Below are 18,961 nucleotides of genomic sequence, written 5' to 3' on the forward strand. Positions count from 1 at the left end.
CATTCTCCACCCAATCGGAGCGGAGAAAACTCACTTCGCGTCACCGATCGCGACTCTGGAACCGACACCAAGGCCTTTCCCCGGAATGGCCCCGCACCGACTCCGTCCGGCAGGATCCGAGTGCGCAGGCGCTGCTCTGAGTGGGGGAGGGGCGTTGGTCTCCTCTGGGCATGCGCAGTTGTTGCCCTTGGTGACTGGGAGGGGTCGCTGTGCCGGAGTCGGCCCAAACAGCCGCTCCGAGTGTGCATGCGTGGAATCTTGGCTGTCAATCAACCAACCACCAGAAGAGGTCGCTGGTGAGACCAGTGAAGAAAGAAAGACTTGCATTTATATAGCACCTTTCACCACCACCAGACGTCCTAAAGTACTTTACAGGCAATGAAGTACTTTTGAAGTGTAGTCACTGTTGTAATGTAGGAAATGCAGCAGTCAGTTAGCGCACAGCAAGCTCCCACAGACAACACTGTGATAATGACCAGATAGTCTATCATTTTTTATGTTGATTGAGGGATAAACATTGGCTCGGACACTGTGGACAATTCCCCTGCTCTTTCCCACATTACAACAGTGACTACTTCATTGTAGTACTTCATTGGCTGTAATGCCTTTAGGATATCTGGTGGCACTATATAAATGCAAGTCTTTCTTTCCTGAAATAATTCCATGGGATCTTTTACATCCACCTGAGAGAGCAAACAGGGCCTCAATTTAACATCTCATCTGAAAGACGGCACCTCCGACAGCGCCGCACTCCCTCAGCACAGCACTGGAGTGTCAGCCTGGATTGTTGTGCTCAAGTCTCTGGAGTGGGACTATGAACCCACAACTTTCTGACTCAGAGGCGCGAGTGCTGCCCACTGAGCCACTGGCTGACACTAAAGAGCAAGCAGTTCTGACGAATGGTCATCGACCTGAAATGTTAACTCTGTTTCTCTCTCCACAGATGCTGCCTGACCTGCTGAGTATTTCCAGCATTTTCTGTTTTTATTAAAGAAACGAGGGACTGATTGCTGACGGGAAGAATGTTGGGTCGTCCTGCGCATGCGCACCTCCCTGGCGGCTGAGGCGAAACAGTGACTCGCCCCCACCTGAGCCGCTCACACGTACCAGATGTTGCGGCTCTGCATGCACGCCTGATGTTCCAACTGCGGGGTTTTGTGTGCTGAGCATGCGTGTTGCGGACTGATCGGGACAGGCGATTGTAGAGCAGGAGGGAGAGCGCAGGGTCCATGAGCACATGCGCGGGACTCAGAGTCAACAGAGCACTTTCTGCAGAGCCGGGGCCTTGTGGGTATTACAGCCGCCATTACTGCTGATCCTTTCAACCAACCTATGCGGCAGCTGGGGCCTGAAAATCAGCTTCACTGCCTCTAGGTTCGGAAAGGGGAAAATTAAACAACAGTTTGCCTCTGATCCTTTTCTGATCTCAATTTACAGGGTTATAGAAGTGGAGCAGTTACAGGCGGGAAGCTCAGACCAAACATCACGTCAAGATCTGACAGAGTTGCTGGATTCATCAGGACCTGAATATCATCGGCCTTTGCACATGGAAGGAGAGAGCAGGGATCACAACGCAGACAAACCGCACACGTGTTCAGTGTGTGGACGTGGATTCAGCCGATCGCCTGACCTGGTGAGACACGTGCACCGTCACACCGGGGAGAAACTGGGTAAAGGTGGGGATGGGGGGAATGGATTCAATTCCCCATCTGCATTGGAAGTTCAATGGCGCAGTCACACCAGGGACAGTCTGTTCACCTGCTCCGTGTGTGGAAAGGGAGTTGTTTGTTCATCCCACCTGCAAACACACCAGGGAGTTCACACTGAGGAGAGACCATTTCAGTGTCCTGACTGTGGGAAGAGCTTTAAAAGCGCTCAGTATCTGAAGGGACACCAACTTGTCCACACTGATGAGAGACCATTTCAATGTTCTGACTGTGGGAAGAGCTTTAAAGGCCCCAGGGAACTAAAGCAACACCAACTTGTCCACACTGATGAGAGACCATTTCAATGTTCTGACTGTGGGGAGAGCTTTAAAAGCGCTAAGTATCTGAAGGGACACCAGCTTGTTCACACTGATGAGAGACCATTTCAATGTTCTGACTGTGGGAAGAGCTTTAAAAGCCCCGGGGAACTAAAGCAACACCAACTTCTCCACACTGACGAGAGACTCGTTAAATGTTCTGACTGTGGGAAGAGCTTTAAAAGCGCTCGGTATCTGAAGAGACACCAGCTTGTTCACACTGATGAGAGACCATTTCAATGTTCTGACTGTGGGAAGAGCTTTAAAAGCCCCCGGGAGCTGAAGGGACACTGGCTCCTACACACTGGGGAGAGGCTGTTCACCTGCTCTGTGTGTGGGAAGGGATTCACTCAATTATCCAACCTGCTTACACATCAGCGAGTTCACACTGGGGAGAGACCCTTTAAATGTTCTGACTGTGGGAAGAGCTTTAAAAGCTCTGGGGAGCTGAAGGGACACCAGTGAGTTCACACTGGGGAGAGACTCTTGCAATGTTCTGAGTGTGGGAATAGTTTTAAAAGCTCTGGGGCGCTCAAGAAACATCAACACCTACACACTGGGGAGAGGCCGTTTACCTGCTCTGTGTGTGGGAAGGGATTCACTCAGTTATGCCACCTGCTGACACATCAGCGAGTTCACACTGACGTGAGGCCCTTTAAATGTTCTGACTGTGGGAAGAGCTTTAAAAGCTCCAGGGAGCTGATGAGCCACCAGATAGTTCACACTGGGGAGAGGCCATTCATCTGCTCTGTGTGTGGGAAGGGATTCACTGAGTCATCCCAGCTGCTGAGACATCAGCGAGTTCACACTGACGAGAGGCCCTTTAAATGTTCTGACTGTGGGAAGAGCTTTATAAGCTCCGGGGATCTGAAGAAACACCAACACCTACACACTGGGGAGAGGCTGTTCACCTGCTCCGTGTGTGGGAAGGGATTCACTCGGCCCCCCTACCTGCTGGTACACCAGCGAGTTCATGCTAACGAGAGGCCCTTTAAATGTTCTGACTGTGGGAAGAGTTTTAAAAGCTCCTGGGAGCTCAAGAGACACCAAAACCTACACACTGGGGAGAGGCCGTTCACCTGCTCCGTGTGTGGGAAGGGATTCACTCAGTCATCCAACCTGCTGACACACCAGCGACTTCACACTGATCATAGAATCTAACAGCACAGAAGGAGGTGATTCGGCCCATCGTGTCTGTGCCCATCGTGTCTTTGAAAGAGCTGCCCAAATTAGTCCCAAACCCCAGCTTTATCCCCAGAACTCTGAAAACTAGTCCTCTTCAAGGACTCATCCAAATATTGTTTGAAAGTTCCTGTGGAACCTGATTCCAGCATCCTTTCAGATGGTGCGTTCCAGATCTGAACAACCCTCTGTATGAAAACAATTCTCCTCATTTCACCTATAGTTCTTTAATAACTATTTTAAATCTGTGACCTTTGGTTACCGACCCACTTGCCAGAGTGAACAGTTTCTCTCTACTTGCTGGATCAAAACCCCTCATCATTTTGAACACCTCTATTAGGTCTCCTCTTAACCTTCTCTGCTCTAAGGGGAACAATCCCAGCTTCTCCAGTCTCTCCACATAACTGAAGTCCCTCATCCCTGGTACCATTCTGGCCAACCTCCTCTGCACCCTCTCCAAGGCCTTGACATCCTTCCTAAAGTGTGGTGCCCAGAACTGTACACAAGACTCCAGCTGAGGCCAAAACCCTGCAGCTGTACAAAACCCTGGTTAGACCACACCTGGAACACTGTGAGCAGTTCTGGGCACCACACCTTAGGAAGGATATATTGGCCTTGGAGGGAGTGCAGCGTAGGTTTACCAGAATGATACCTGGACTTCAAGGGTTAAGTTACGAGGAGTGGTTACACAAATTAGGGTTGCATTCCCTGGAATTTAGAAAGTTAAGGGGTCATCTGATCGAAGTTTTCAGGATATTAAGGGGAACAGATAGGGTAGATAGAGAGAAACTATTTTCGCTGGTTGGGGATTCTAGGGCTGGGGGCATAGTCTAAAAATTAGAGCCAGACCTTTCAGGAGTGAAATTAGGAAACACTTCCACACACAAAGGGTGGTAGAAGTTTGGAACTCTCTTCCACAAATAGCAATTGATGCTCGATCAATTGTTAATTTTAAATCTGAGATTGATAGGTTTTTGTTAACCAAAGGTATTAAGGGATATGGGCCAAAGGCGGGTGTATGGAGTTAGGTCGCAGATCAGCCATGATCTCGTTGAATGGCGGAACAGGCTCGAGGGGCTGAATGGCCTCCTCCTGTCCTATGTTCCTAACTAGTGATTTGTAAAGGTTTAGTGTAACTTCCTTGTTTTTGTATTCAATGGCCCTATTTACAAAGCCAAGTATCCCATACGCTTTCTGAACCGCCTCACCAACTTGCCGTGGCACTTTCAAAGACTTGTGAATATGGACCCCCAGGTCCCTCTGCTCTTGCACCCCCTCAAAATAGTCCCATTTAGATTATACGGCCTCTCCCTGTTGTTTCTCCCAAAGTGCATCACTTCACACTTATCCTCATTTAATGTCATCTGCCTTGTGTCTGCTCATTTCACAGTCTGTCTCTGTCCTTCTGAAGTCTGCTACTACTACACTCACAAAACTTGGCAACATAGTAAATAGTATCATCCGTAAACTTTGAAATTGTTCACCTATACCCAAGTCCAGGTCATTTATATATAACAAGAAAAGCAATGGTCCTAATCCCGACCCCTGGGGGAGCCCACTGCATACTTCCCTCCAGTCAGAAAAACATCCCTCAGCACTGCTCACTGCCTCCTCTCCCTTAGCCAATTATATACCCAAATTACCATCAGCCCCTTAATTCCCTCTGCTTCTATTGTCAGAGTAAGTCTCTTACGTGGTATTTTATCAAATGCCTTTTGAAAGTCCATATATACAACATCTGCTGCACTACCTTCATCAACCCTCTGTTACTTCATCAGAGAACTCAAACAGGTTGATCAGACACGATTTACCTTTAACAAATCCATACTGGCTGCCCCTTATTGATCCATGCTTCTCCAAGTGAGAATTAATTTTGTCCTTGACAATGGTCTCTGGTCGTTCACCCACCACTGTAGGGGTCGCAAAATCCCCTCAGCCCCCGAAGATCGGGAAATATTAATCCACATCGTAGATGAAGACTTGTGTGATTTAAATTGTCTCTGGGTTGGACAATGTTTTAAAACATACCCAGAACCGCAAAAGGCTGCGTTAAAAAGCTTGTAAGCTGGGCAGCACTTGGACACTGGAATCAAAGAACTTTGTGAAAACCGCTCACTTTAAGATTGTACAATTTATTAAAAGATGTACTCTTGAGTTTTGGACTGTTTAAATTGCCCAGGGCATAATAATGGCTGAACAGACCTCATGGAAACAGAATTTTAAAAGGCAGCAGAAAAGGACAGACAGGCTGTTAGCATATGGGAAGCTCAGCGCTGCCCTGTAGTAAGTTTGAATGGAGCCCGAGCTGTCAGTCACCCTGTGATATTGGGCGGGTCCGGTAACCTACAAGCTGCTTGTTTGCACTGGGGAGTAGCCCATTTGAATCAGCCAATCATCGGACGGCAAGCACAGTGGGTTGCTAACACACATCCATTCACTGAAATTGACTCTACTACGTGATGTCTCCATGTATGAATGGAGGAATTTAAAAGCCCTTCTCTTGTGTATTCGGACTTTTCGGCGCGAAATTGTGCATGGACCTTTTCAGCGCAAAAACAGCAGGGACTCCCAGGGTATAAAGATTAAGCCCAGGAAGTCCTCTGCCCCCTTTTTTGTCTCTTACTCTTTGGACTGCAGGCGAGCAAGGTTTTGACCCACTAGCAAGACAATCTAGTGAGAAGCAAAGGGGTGGTAATTTAAGGGCAATGTTGCTACGATTGTACGGTTAACATTGTAGCCATTTATCCCTCATTTTTGCCATCTGCCTTCCCCTGTTAAGCAATTTTACTGTGATTACTTTGATCATGTGGTGTTGTTTCTTTAGTTTTAATAAAATTTCACTTTCTTGCATCCAGACCATTTGTCCGTTTTTAATATATCATTAATTATAAGTTCCTCAAGTCAGAACTTGAGGGGGGCGTTTAGCGATTCAAAACCGCTGATTGGAATTGGTCACAGTGCAGTGGCAAAGGCTGCCTGACCAGATAAATTACCGTAAACCAGGTAAAGGATGCCCACCTACACCACTGACATCAGACTGATTGGCCTGTAGTTACCAGGTTTATCCCTCTTCCCTGTTTTAAAACAGGGTGTAACATTTGCAATCCTCCAGTCATCTGGCACCACTCCCATATATCTGAGGGAGATTGAAAGATTGTGGTCGGAGCTTCTGCTATCTCCACCCTGGCTTCCCTCTGCAATCTAGGATGCATCCACCTGGACTGGGTGACTTGTTAACTTTGAGTGATGACAACCTATTTAGCACCTCCTTTCTATCCATTTTTATCCAATTTCTCTACTCCCCCCTCCTCTACTGCGACATTAACTTCATCCTCTTCTTTTGTGAAGACAGATGCTAAGTACTCATTCAGTACCTCAGCCACGCCCTCTGCCTCCGTATGATGAGCTCCTATTTGGTCCCTAATCGGCCCCACCATTCCTTTAACTATCCTTTTACTTTTCATATGTTTATAAAAGATTTTTGGGTTCCCTTTTACATTACCCACTAATCTTTTCTTGTATTCTCGCCCTTGTGTCAGCTGTGGCTCAATGGGTAGCACACTTGCTCTTCTGAGTTAGAAGGTTGTGGGTTCTAGTCCCACTCCAGGGATTTGAGCACGTAAAGCTAGGTTGACACTCCAGTGCAGTGCTGAGGGAGTGCTGCACTGTTTCTGATGAGACTTTAAGCTGAGGTCCAGGTGGATGCTCTGTCAGGTGGATGTAAAAGATCCCATGGCACTCTTTTGAAGAAGAGTAGGGGAGTTATCCCCGGTGTCCTGGCCAATATTTATCCCTCAACCAAAATAACAAAAACAGATTACCTGGTTATTATCGCAATGCTGTTTGTGGGAGCTTGCTGAGCACAAATTGGCTGCCGTGTTTCCCACATTACAACAATGACTCCACTTCAAAAGTACTTCATTGGCTGTGAAGAGCTTTGAGATGTCTGGTGTCGTGAAAGGCGCTATATAAATGCAAGTCTTTCTTTCATATATCCTTTTTCAATTTCCCCCCACTCTCTGTATTCTCCTGGTTTTTGACTGTATTCTGTACCTGACATTTGTCGTAAACCTCCTTTTTCAGCTTTATTCTAACATCTACATCCTTTGTCATCCAGGGAGCTTGAGGTTTGGTCGCCCCATCTTTCCTCCTTATGGGAATATGCTTGGTTTGTACCTGGTGTCAAATTTTGTTTTATAACGCTTCCATGAAGCACGTTGGGACATTTTACTACATTAAATACGTTCTATAAATACAAATCGTTGTTATTGTCTGAAATTAACAAATTCCACAGAGGAAAAATAACAGTATTTTTACTCCCAAATATTAAATATTTTGTTCCATGAGATTTATCTGCTTTATTGATTAATTTAAAAGGTCTCTATTAAAACCTGAGGCAGTGTATTGTGAGACAAAGAGCCTTGTGTCCAATGCGGGGAATAAAGGCCCACAGCCTCCCCTGGCCCCGGGCCCTGAACAAGGGACTGGAGAAACTCGCTGCCCTGCGGATCAGACAATCAGCCGGCGCTAGTCCTGCCCCTCGGGCTCCCCGATTGGTTGGAGGACCAGCCGCCCGCTTGCTGCTCCAGCCCCGCCCCGCTCGCTCCCTATTGGTCGGAAGCTCCCGTCAATCACCCGGGTAGTGTGAGCTGAGCATGCGCAGACCTTGGCAGCAGCCGCTGACACATCAGGTGAGAGAGCTCAGGGAGCGGGTTATTGAACCCCAGGGGAGGCTGCGATATTCTCAGCAGCTCAGCTCTGCTCAGTGCTGTGTGAATGGGCTGCTGCACACCCCGGCTGCTCATGGGGAATGTCAGTGCGGAGGGCCCAGTGCAGAAGGCCCAGGGTGGAAGACCAAGAGGAGTGTCCTAGGCGGGAGGCCCAGCATGGAGGACCCCAGGCAGGAGGCCCAGCACGGAGGGCCCCAGGTGGGAGGCCCAGCACAGAGGACCCCAGTCGGGAGGCCCAGGGTGGAGGACCCCAGGCGGGGGGCCCAGGGCGGAGCGGCAGGTCGACAGAAGCGGAGTCAGGAGATGCTGTGGGTGAGCATGCTGCACGGTTTCTAAAGTTGAAGAACGGTCTCCGGCCCGAATGAGTTCCAGCGGCCCCGCCTGTGCTTCGTCTGGTGGCAGCTGTGGGGCTTTGTTTCGGTGATGGGATCGGGTTTGTGCACTGCCATTTTGGTGGAGGAAAGACAGACTGTTCCTATCTATGGTATGGTGCTTGAACAGCCATAAGATGGGAAAAGAGAACGGGATAAAAGTGAAAGGAAAAAAGGAAAATAAAAGACAAAACAAGGTATATTGGCAAGGAATAACCAATGTCTTGATGGCTGGGTCCTGTGAGTGATTACAGCAAGAAGAAGGAAATTTGAGTACTCGTTTTCCTCTTTTACGGGATTTGAGAAAGTGGTCGGCTTCTTTTCTGTGGAAAGGTTGAAGACTGTGGATAAGGATTATGACATTATATGGTTGGATAACATCAAGTGAAGACGAGGAGTTATTGGAGTACCAATAGGACTGGCGTTGAACTGGTATTACATGTATTTTGAAGAAGTTTCGGATTCTGGTTAAAAGTAGTTTACTTGAAGTCTTAAGTGATTTTTTGATATGGTTGTAGGACTTTGTATATTGTGGTGTTATTTAGTGTTAAAGCCTTCCTTAATCGAACGAACGAACGCTCTAGTGAACGCACGCATGCAGATACAAATATATGCACGCATGCATGCATACACAATGGAACTTACGTTCGACCGAATGAAGGGCCCTTGCTCCCCAGGATGAAGGCCCTCTTGGTGAGCGCGAAGGCTGCCGGACGGATGAACAAACGCATGCATGCACGCAGATAGAAATGGCACACATGTACACAGTCATGCACAATGGAACTTATGCTTGAGCGAACGAACGGACGAATGGAGGAATGAATGATTGAACGATGCCAGTTGGACTGGTGTGTACGGATTCTTGGTTTATTAAATAGTTGCAGTTTGTACTGTAAATATTATTGATTTACCTGTAAAATTTATTGTTGCATTTATATTGTTGACCATAATTGGTCAATGAATGTAATGGATTTACTATGTAACTGATGAGTTGTATAAGTACAGTTGTACTTGAATATTAAAATTTTAAAAAGGACAACAGGTTATACCAAGCAAAAATGAAGAGTTACTAGATTGCCAGTAGGACTGGTATGTATTGTTTTTTACTATGGGTACCTGTATTGTTGACATTGGTTTTGTCTGGAAAAATTTATTATTGTATTTGTACTGTTAATCTTAAAGCTGTTTTTTTTTAAGGCTTAGCCTTATTGTGGTTAATGAATGTAATGGATTTATCATGTAATTGATGAGTTGTAACAAGTACTACCAGATTTAAGTAAAAGAGAAAAAATGAACCCTGGGATCCCTGATAGCCAGCCAGGAATCTTGTGCTGCTGCTGTGCCAGAAGAGAGGAGAGGAGAGGAGAGGAGAGGACAGGACAGGTGAGGTCTCTCTCTCTCTGTCCAGGAGGAGAGACCACATATGTTGCTGCTGTGGCAACACACCACCACTGGACATAATCCGCTCACGGCGGCACGGACAGGTTAAGCAGACGCCCCCAGCCGGGGTCCCTTTCCTCCAGCAACTTGTTTCCCGCAGGGACAGGCTGCCGGGAGCACTTCCTGTCTGGGAAGTATTTAAGTGTGGCGCGGGCTTTTCCAGTTCCTGTTTGCCATGAGGTTGAAATAAAGCTGTTGTGTTTTACTAACCCTGGTCTCGACTCCCACGTTTGCCGCGGTATCTCAACACTGCTGCAACTACTATTGGGGTGCCAGAGGAGAGGAGAGGAGAGACCAGGAGACCAGACCAGAGCTAACAACAAAGGGAAGCCATTCCATCACTGTTTCCCCAACTGGTCTCCATTACAGGAGAGGGAGAGAGGTGAGAAAAACGAACATCCTACATCTGTTCAGAAGGAGGGAGAGCTGTTGGAAAACTTCTACAGGTGGGTGTTTCATGGTGCACTCTCATAAAGACTTTGTATTTGTAATGAAATCTGTTTGTCTTGCCTGTATTCGTTTTGCACTCATGTATATTACCCTCCCCCACACGGTGTATAGTTTCACTTCCTCTTCCCTGACTAACCTGGAAGGTTCCAGGTCTTGGCTCTTGGCTCCGCCCCTGACTTCTCTTACTTAAAGATCCCAGGATCTGTATGACTCATTCCTGTGAGCCAGTCAGTGTGTTGAGATGTTAGCTATGATCTTAGTGATTAAAAGCCAACATGTTAAAGTCTATAACTTCTAGTTTTGTGGTTATTGAAGGCACATCAATTTTAATCACTAAAGAATACTAGGATGGATCGACTCCTAAAACCAGAGCATCTGGACTTGGATCCACATTCTGCTGAAGCATCAAATCAATTTGGACACTGGCTCAAATGCTTCAAACTCTTCGCGAGGGCCTCATCCGCTAGCGAGGTAGATAAACTGAGTCTACTGACTACTCGCATTAATCATCAGATTTATTCGTTCATCCGGGACGCCACCTCTTACACGGAGGCCATCACTATCCTGAAGGCTGAATACCAGAGGCCACTAAACGAAGTGTACGCCAGACATCTGCTGGCTACACGCAGGCAGCGACCTGAGGAATCAATGGGCGATTTCTTACAGGGCCTAAAGGACTTGGTCTGGGACTGTAACTGCAAGGCCGTGACGGCCAACATGTACTCTGACGAATTGGTCCACGATTCCTTCATCACGGGCCTCAAATCGAATTATATCCGGCAGAGACTGCTGGAGAAGGAGGTCCTGGACTTAAAAAAGGCAGTGGCCACTGCGCGATCGCTGGACGTGGCCCAGAAAAACTCTGACTCTTATTCTTCCGGCCATGCGGCCCTCACCACCTCATGCGCGCCGAGCAGGCCGCCATCTTGGAATCAGCCATCTTCCCCATCCAGGTCTCAGACCAGCTCTACACCGCCGGAGTCCCCACACAGAAGTTCACCCAGGAGTCCTACTACAGCGGCAATGTCTCGAGGCCCAAAATGCTACTTCTGCGGCCAGGCCAAGCACCCCAGACAACGATGCCCAGTGAAGGACGCTACATGCTTCAAATGTAAGAAAAAGAGGCATTTTAGCAAAGTCTGCAGGGGGAATCCAGTTTCCAACTCCGTCACCGCCTCGTGCGTGCCGTGCGGGCCGCCATCTTGGGATCCACCATCTTTTCCCGACTCAGCGGCTGCCCAGGGCCCAACAGTGGCTTCGATCACGGTGGATCAATCCAGGCCACACCCGCTGACAAAATCTATGATGGACATACAGGTAAACGGGAATTTAATGAAATGTTTAATTGACTGTGGGAGTACCGAGAGTTTTATCCACCCTAGCCTGGTACGGCGGCACTCATTAATGGTAACCCCTACACGGAGCAGAATTGCTATGGCTGCTAAGCCCCACACTTCAGACATTTTGGGCTACTGTGTGGTAACACTGACTGTAACAGGCACGGACTACAAGGATTATAAACTCCTCGTGATGCCAGAACTCTGTGTTAATGTAATCTTGGGCCTGGACTTCCAGTGCCACCACGAAAGTGTCACGCTAGCATATGGCGGGCCCCAGCCACCACTCACAGTCTGTGGCCTATCAACCTTAAAAATCAGCCCGCCCTCTTTATTCGCTAATCTCGCTCCGAACTGTAGGCCCATAGCGACCAAAAGTAGACGGTACAGTCTGGAAGACAGACACTTTATCAAGGCGGAAGTGGACAGACTCCTGCGGGAAGGCATTATTGAATGCAGTACCAGTCCGTGGCGTGCCCAAGTAGTCATAGTTAAAAATAGCGAAAAGAAACGGATGGTAATTGACTACAGCCAGACTGTTAATATTTATACCCAGCTGGACGCCTACCCTTTACCCCGCATATCAGAAATGGTCAACCAGATTGCGCAATACCGAGTCTTCTCGACTATCGACCTCAAATCTGCGTATCACCAGCTCCCCATTAGAATGGAGGACCGCCCATACACCGCCTTTGAGGTGAACGGACGCCTCTACCATTTTCTCAGAGTGCCCTTCGGGGTAACAAATGGGGTCTCGGTCTTCCAACGTGAGATGGACCACTTGACGAGAATAAACTACAAGCTTCCTACCCCTATCTGGACAATGTCACTATCTGCGGGCACAACCAGCAAGACCATGATCTAAATCTTGCGAGATTTTTAAAAACTGCCCTAAAGCTGAATCTAACCTACAACGAAGACAAATGTGTCTTCAACACAACCCGTCTCTGTATCCTCGGCTGTGTGGTGGAAGATGGGGTAATTGGACCGGACCCTGACCGATTACGCCCCCTAAAGGAACTGCCCCTGCCACACAATCCCAAAGCTTTAAAAAGGTGCCTGGGATTCTTTTCGTATTATGCCCAATGGGTGCCCAATTACTCTGATAAGGCCCGACCCCTCGTTAAATCGACGTCCTTCCCACTATCAGCTGAAGCTCGGGAGGCTTTCACCAGTATCAAACAGGACATTGAAAGGGCTGCACTGTGTGCAGTGGACAAAAGCATTCCCTTTCAAGTCTAAAGCGATGCGTCAGACTTTGCCTTAGCTGCGACCCTCAATCAGGCTGGGAGACCTGTGGCCTTCTTCTCCTGAACCCTTCAGGGACCTGAAATCAGGCACTCTTCTGTTGAGAAGGAGGCACAGGCTATAGTGGAGGCAGTGCGGCACTGGAGACACTACCTAGCCGGCAAACGTTTCACCCTGCTCACCGACCAGCGGTCGGTGGCTTTCATGTTTAATAACAAACAAAGGGGGAAAATCAAGAATGACAAAATACTCAGGTGGAGGTTCGAACTATCCACGTTCGACTATGATATTATGTACAGGCCGGGAGCCCTTAATGAAGCCCCAGATGCCCTATCGCGGGGAATGTGTGCCAGCATTCATATGGACAAATTACAGGGTCTCCACAACGACCTCTGTCACCCAGGGGTCACCCGAGTATACCATTTTATAAAGTCCCGCAATCTGCCCCACTCCATCGAGGAGGTCAGGGCAATGACCAGAGCCTGCCGCACCTGTACGGAATGCAAGCCTCGTTTCTACAGGCCTGACCGTGCACACTGTGGTAAACCACTGTTATCGTTCACAACCGTTCACTATTGTTACACTGTTGTTATCACTGTTTACACTGTTGTTATCAGTACACAAGGTTACCTCTTGCCACGCACGCTGTTATACCTGGGCTGACCTCAGCTGACTCCACCCATGGCTCCGCCTGCTTGCCCAGGTATAAAGGTGACCGCTTGGCTAGTATTCTTCCTTGTTGGAACCGATCACCCACGAGGGTGGGCTCTGTTATTTAGCCAATAAAAACCTATAGTTACTACCTTAACTCGTCGCTTTTCATGGACTGAATTGATAGGTATATCACACACCTTATCAAAGCCACACGGCCATTCGAGCGCCTAAGTCTGGACTTCAAGGGACCCCTTCCCTCTGCCGACCGTAACGTATACTTCCTCAATATCATTGATGAATATTCCCGCTTCCCCTTCGCCATTCCCTGCCCAGACATGACCAGTGCCATGGTCATCAAGTGTCTCTGTAATCTATTCTGCATGTTTGGCATGCCGAACTACATACACAGCGATAGGGGGACGTCATTTATGAGTGACGAACTGCGCCAGTCCTTGCTCTCAAAGGGGATAGCCACTAGCAGAACCACTAGCTACAACCCCCGGGGTAATGGGCAAGTGGAAAGGGAGAATGCTACTGTTTGGAAGGCTGTCACGTTAGCCTTAAAGTCAAAAGGCCTTCCGACCTCCCGCTGGCAGGAAGTCCTCCCAGACGTGCTCCACTCCATAAGGTCTCTGTTATGTACAGCCACTAACGCTACCCCTCACGAAAAGATGTTCGTTTTCTCCCGGAAATCCACCTCGGGCATATCTCTACCCACGTGGCTGACGTCTCCGGGGACAGTACTATTGCAGAAGCATGTGAGAGGCCATAAAACGGACCCTCTTGTGGAAAAGGTACAGCTCCTCCATGCAAACCCTCAGTACGCCTATATCGAATACTCTGATGGGCGAGAGGACACTGTTTCCATAAAAGACCTCGCTCCCTCGGGGAGTGGAGAGAACGATGAGAGACTACCCGAGGAAGACCTACACCAAAAAGAGACAGGACGCCCAGAGGTATCAATACCCAACTTTAACCTGGAGGACACTGCAGATAACCTGGAAGACACTGCGGAGGCCTGGACAGCGGAGGAACCAGAATCCACTCCCCTAGAGGCACCACAACCGGCTTTGCGCCGGTCACTGAGAACTGCAAAACCTCCTGACAGACTCACTTATACCAACTTTTAAGAAACATCACCCCGATGGACTAAATCTAAAGAAGGGGTGAATGTAATGAAATCTGTTTGTCTTGCCTGTATTCGTTTTGCACTCATGTATATTACCCTCCCCCACACGGTGTATAGTTTCACTTCCTCTTCCCTGACTAACCTGGAAGGTTCCAGGTCTTGGCTCTTGGCTCCGCCCCTGACTTCTCTTACTTAAAGATCCCAGCATCTGTATGACTCATTCCTGTGAGCCAGTCAGTGTGTTGAGATGTTAGCTCTGATCTTAGTGATTAAAAGCCAACTTGTTAAAGTCTATAACTTCTAGTTTTGTGGTTATTGAAGGCACATCAGTATTTAAATGGGGGGAGGAAAGAAGAAGGAGAAGAAAACATCTAGGGGGTGTGTGTCAGTGTGTGTGGCTCTTGTAAAAACTAGGCCACACACACCACGACCAAAAGCCCTCCCTATTGCTTGACCTGGGACAGCTGGAGCTGCCCAGGTGAAGTCATCATTTAATTATCACATCGTTAAGACCTGGTGGTGGACTGAGCCTGGGCATCTCCAGCTTTATTTTCCCAGGTGAAGACATCTTCTCCCCCCACAAGAAGACCATCAATAGAGACTTATTTTTTGGAGAGTGCACCCCTGCGAGCACCCACCCACCATCTTGAGTGGAGACCCATCCCCTGCGGCCTCCCTCCTTCCCACCCCCCTTTCTCTCTCTCTTTGCCTCTCTCTAAAGAGGCACCTCATATCCATTAATTGCCCGTTGAGCAGAGGAGAGAAGGCCCCTCTCCCAATTTAATCAACAAGGGGGGAGATGTGCCTTCACTTTTAAAGCTCCCTCTGCTCAGGGAAAACAACCACTGAGGCCATTAACATCACCAGGCCTGTGACTTGGGTGGGTGTAGCCCTTTATAATAAGCACCCCACGATGGCGACCACATCATCGCTGGTGACGGGGCCAGCAAGGTCATATGCAAGTGTGGCAGCCACAGCTGCTCCCACTGCTTCTGCTGCCCCATTACCATTCCGCCTCATCACTAAAAAACACTGGGTGAAGAGCTACACTCACCCCAACATGACTATCGAGGCATGCATGAAGGCCATGGCTGGGGTTGTCGGCCGTTCAGCCATCATCGCCACCTCGAAAATTTACAGCAAGTCTCTGTTCTTCCTGGCATCGGAGCGGGCGGTGTCCCTGGCTGTAACCAAGGGGCTCACCATGGGCGGGACCTTCCTGCCGGTGGATCCTCTCGAGGGCACCGTGCAAAGGATCTTCTTGTCAAACGTCATGCCCTTTGTTTTGGCTGAGCTCCTCCTCCCCCCACCTACGTCAACTGGGGGAGGTGAGGTCGGGGATCACACCCATCCCGCTCGGATGCAGGGAGGCCAGCCTCCAGCACGTCTTCTCCTTCCAGCACCAGCTTTTTGTTCAGCTGGCCCGGGAGGAGGACACCGAGGGCGCTTTTATCATGTGCCACGAGGGGGCTGCCCACCGCGTCTTTTGGACATCGGACGGTGTGCGGTGCCATGCCTGTAATGAGGTGGGGCATGTACAAATGTACTGCCCTGCCTCCAAGGCCCTAGACAGATGGTCAGATCCGGTTCTGCTCATCAGCTCCGTACGTGCCGCTGTCAAATCCATGGGCGGGAAGAGGGCGCGGGGCCACGGGAGCAGCGTCGGATCAACAAGTTCCTCGCTGGGCTGCTGAGGGAGTGGCGGTCGAATAACGGCCATTCTCCCTCCTCCCATTAGGTTAAGTAGAGGTTGCACTATGCTCGTCATGAAGATAACCATAGCCAGCCTCAACATCAATGGCAGCAGAGATGCGCGCCGTAGATTTAATAACTTCTTGGTCCTCCGGGACTGGAGGTATGCGGTGTGCTTCCTGCAAGAAACCCACACCGTTCCGGAGTCCAAGGCCACGTGGCTCCTGGAGTGGCAAGGAGGGGTCAGCATGAGTCACCTCTCCAACTATTCCAGCGGGGCGGCTATCTTGCTGGCCCTGCATTTCAGGCCGGTTATCTTGTGGGTCAAGGAGCACATGCCGGGCCGCTTGCTTCAGGTCACTGCGGCCGGTGCGCAGCAAGTGTGCTTCTTTGAAGAAGTGTCCGCTCTTCTGGGCTCCATCGATGTCGGCGAGTGCGTCATCCTCGGGGGAGATTTTAATTGCACCCTCGAGGCGAGGGACCATTTGGGTCCCCCACACAGCCTGGCGTTGGTGGAGAATTTGAGGGACCTGGTCGGGTCCTTCGACTTGGTGGACATCTGGCGAAATCTCCATCCCGACTCCAGCACCTTCACTTACGTGAGGTCTGGAGGAGGAAGGTCCAGAATCGACCACCTTTACATTTCCCGGGCGTACGTCTCCTGCATCCCGGTGGCTTCCATGCGACCGGTGCCGTGCACGGACCAGCACCTGGTGTGGGCGGAGCTCGCTCCGTTGCACACGCCGGGTGGTCCGCATACTGGCATTTTAACAACCTGCTGCTGGAGGGCGAGCGGTTCCAGGATTCGTTTCGTCGGTTCTGGGCTGACTGGAGAAGGAAGCGGGGGGGCTTCCCCTCCTTGAGGCTAGAGTGGGATGTGGACAAGGCTCACGTCCGTCTCTTCTGTCAGGAGTACACAAGGGGGTCGACCAAGAGGCGGGAGGCCTGGGTCAGGCGGTTGGAGAGGAAGGTGCTCGACCTGGAGTCCCGTCTCGGTCAAGTCGACAATGACCCGGCCCTGCGGAAGGTGTACGAAGAGATGAAGGGCACACTGAAGGACCTGCAGCTCGACAGGTCCCAAGGCGCGTACGTGAGGTCGCAGATCCAGATCCTCCGGGACCTGGACCACGGCTCCTCCTTCTTCTACTCGCTGGAAAAAATGGGGGATCCGTAAGCAGCTCTTGGGGCTGCTGGCCGACAATGGATCTCTGGTCTCGGATCCAGAGGGGATCAGCGCGGAGACCCGGGCCTATTACGGGGCTCTGTTCTCTCCTGATCCGTCCAGCGAGGATGCGCACAGAGTTTTGTGGGAGGACTTATTGAAAGTTGGACCGGAGGGCGGCGAAAAATTGGATGCTCAGCTAAGCTTGGCGGAGCTGACCGGCGCCCTCGGCCAGCTCTTGAAGGGACAGTCCCCGGGGCTGGACGGGCTGACCGTGGAGTTCCACAGGGCGTTCTGGGACGTCCTGGGGGGCGACCTGACGACCGGGGAGATGCCCCTCTTTTGGCGCAGGGCGGTCATTGTCCTGCTGCCTAAGAGGGGCGATCTCCGCCTATTAAAAAACTGGCGCCCGGTCTCCCACCTCAGTACGGATTATAAAAGTTTTGCCAGGGCCATGTCTGCCCGCCTTGGCACTGTGCTGGCCCACATGATCCACCCGACCAGTCCTACACGGTCCTGGGCCGGACTATCAATGATAACATCCATCTGGTCCGGGACCTGGTCCACCATTCCCAGAGATCTGGTCTGTCGGTCGCCTTCCTTTCCCTGAAGGCATTCGACAGGGTGGATCACGAGTATCTCTTCGGAACTCTACGCACATTCAGGTTCGGGACGCATTTTGTCGCCCGGATCCGACTTCTGTATGCTGCCGCGGAGTGTAAATTCCTCCTCTATGCCGACGACCTGGTTCTGCTGTCACCAACTAAGGAGGGTCTACAGCAGAACCTGGACCTGCTGGAGTCGTACTGCCAGACTTGGGCCCTGACAATAAATCCCCAAAAAACCAAAGTCCTTGTGTTCCAGCAAAGATCCAAACAACATGGACCCACAATAAATTTCACAGTAGGAACAACCAAAATTGAACAAACCACTCACTACACATACTTGGGCTTAAAAATCAGTTCTACGGGAAACTTCAAACTGGCTGTGAATGAACTGAAAGAGAAAGCAAGAAGGGCTTTCTATGCCATCAAAAAATCAATCCAAATAGAAATCCCAATTAGCATTTGGCTCAAAATTTTCAAATCAGTAATTGAACCAATTGCACTCTATGGCAGTGAGGTCTGGGGACCACTAACACAACAAGATTTTGCAAAATGGGACAAACACCCAATTGAGATCCTACATGCGGAATTCTGTAAAAGTATCCTCCGGACTCAAAGGAAAACAGTAAACAACGCATGCAGGGCGGAACTAGGCCAATACCCATTAATAATCACTATCCAAAAAAGAGCCACCAAATTTTGGAATCACCTACAAATGAGCAACCCCCAATGCTATCACTACGACGCCCTGAAATGCCAAGAGCTGACCATAAAGAACAATACCCTCAGTCAACTAGTCCTGGGACTCAATAAAGTAACTAATAACAATACTAACAATAACCAGTCCCAGGACAGTGACAGGGTAACACAAAGAATTCGACCCAACACAATCGTCGCTAAGCAAAAGGAAAAATATCTGTCATATTGGGCAGAAACAA

General features: G+C 49.6%; 1 protein-coding gene and 1 pseudogene across 2 annotated transcripts in view; one reads left to right on the forward strand and one right to left on the reverse strand.

Moving 5' to 3' along the window:
* LOC147093447 (uncharacterized) overlaps positions 1–18,961 on the forward strand; it is a 420,125-nt pseudogene that overhangs the window by 340,954 nt on the left and 60,210 nt on the right. Inside the window, exon 2 of the transcript XR_015074667.1 lies at positions 1,438–3,159. The product of XR_015074667.1 is annotated as an uncharacterized LOC147093447 (transcript). The remainder of the gene's footprint in view (positions 1–1,437; positions 3,160–18,961) is intronic.
* LOC147093453 (uncharacterized) overlaps positions 1–18,961 on the reverse strand; it is a 290,098-nt gene that overhangs the window by 168,067 nt on the left and 103,070 nt on the right. The window lies entirely within an intron of this gene.

The sequence above is a fragment of the Somniosus microcephalus genome, unplaced genomic scaffold, assembly GCF_052327205.1.
Source record: "Somniosus microcephalus isolate GS21.2 unplaced genomic scaffold, FLI_Smic_1.0 unresolved_chr1, whole genome shotgun sequence".
NCBI classification, from domain to species: Eukaryota; Metazoa; Chordata; class Chondrichthyes; order Squaliformes; family Somniosidae; genus Somniosus; species Somniosus microcephalus.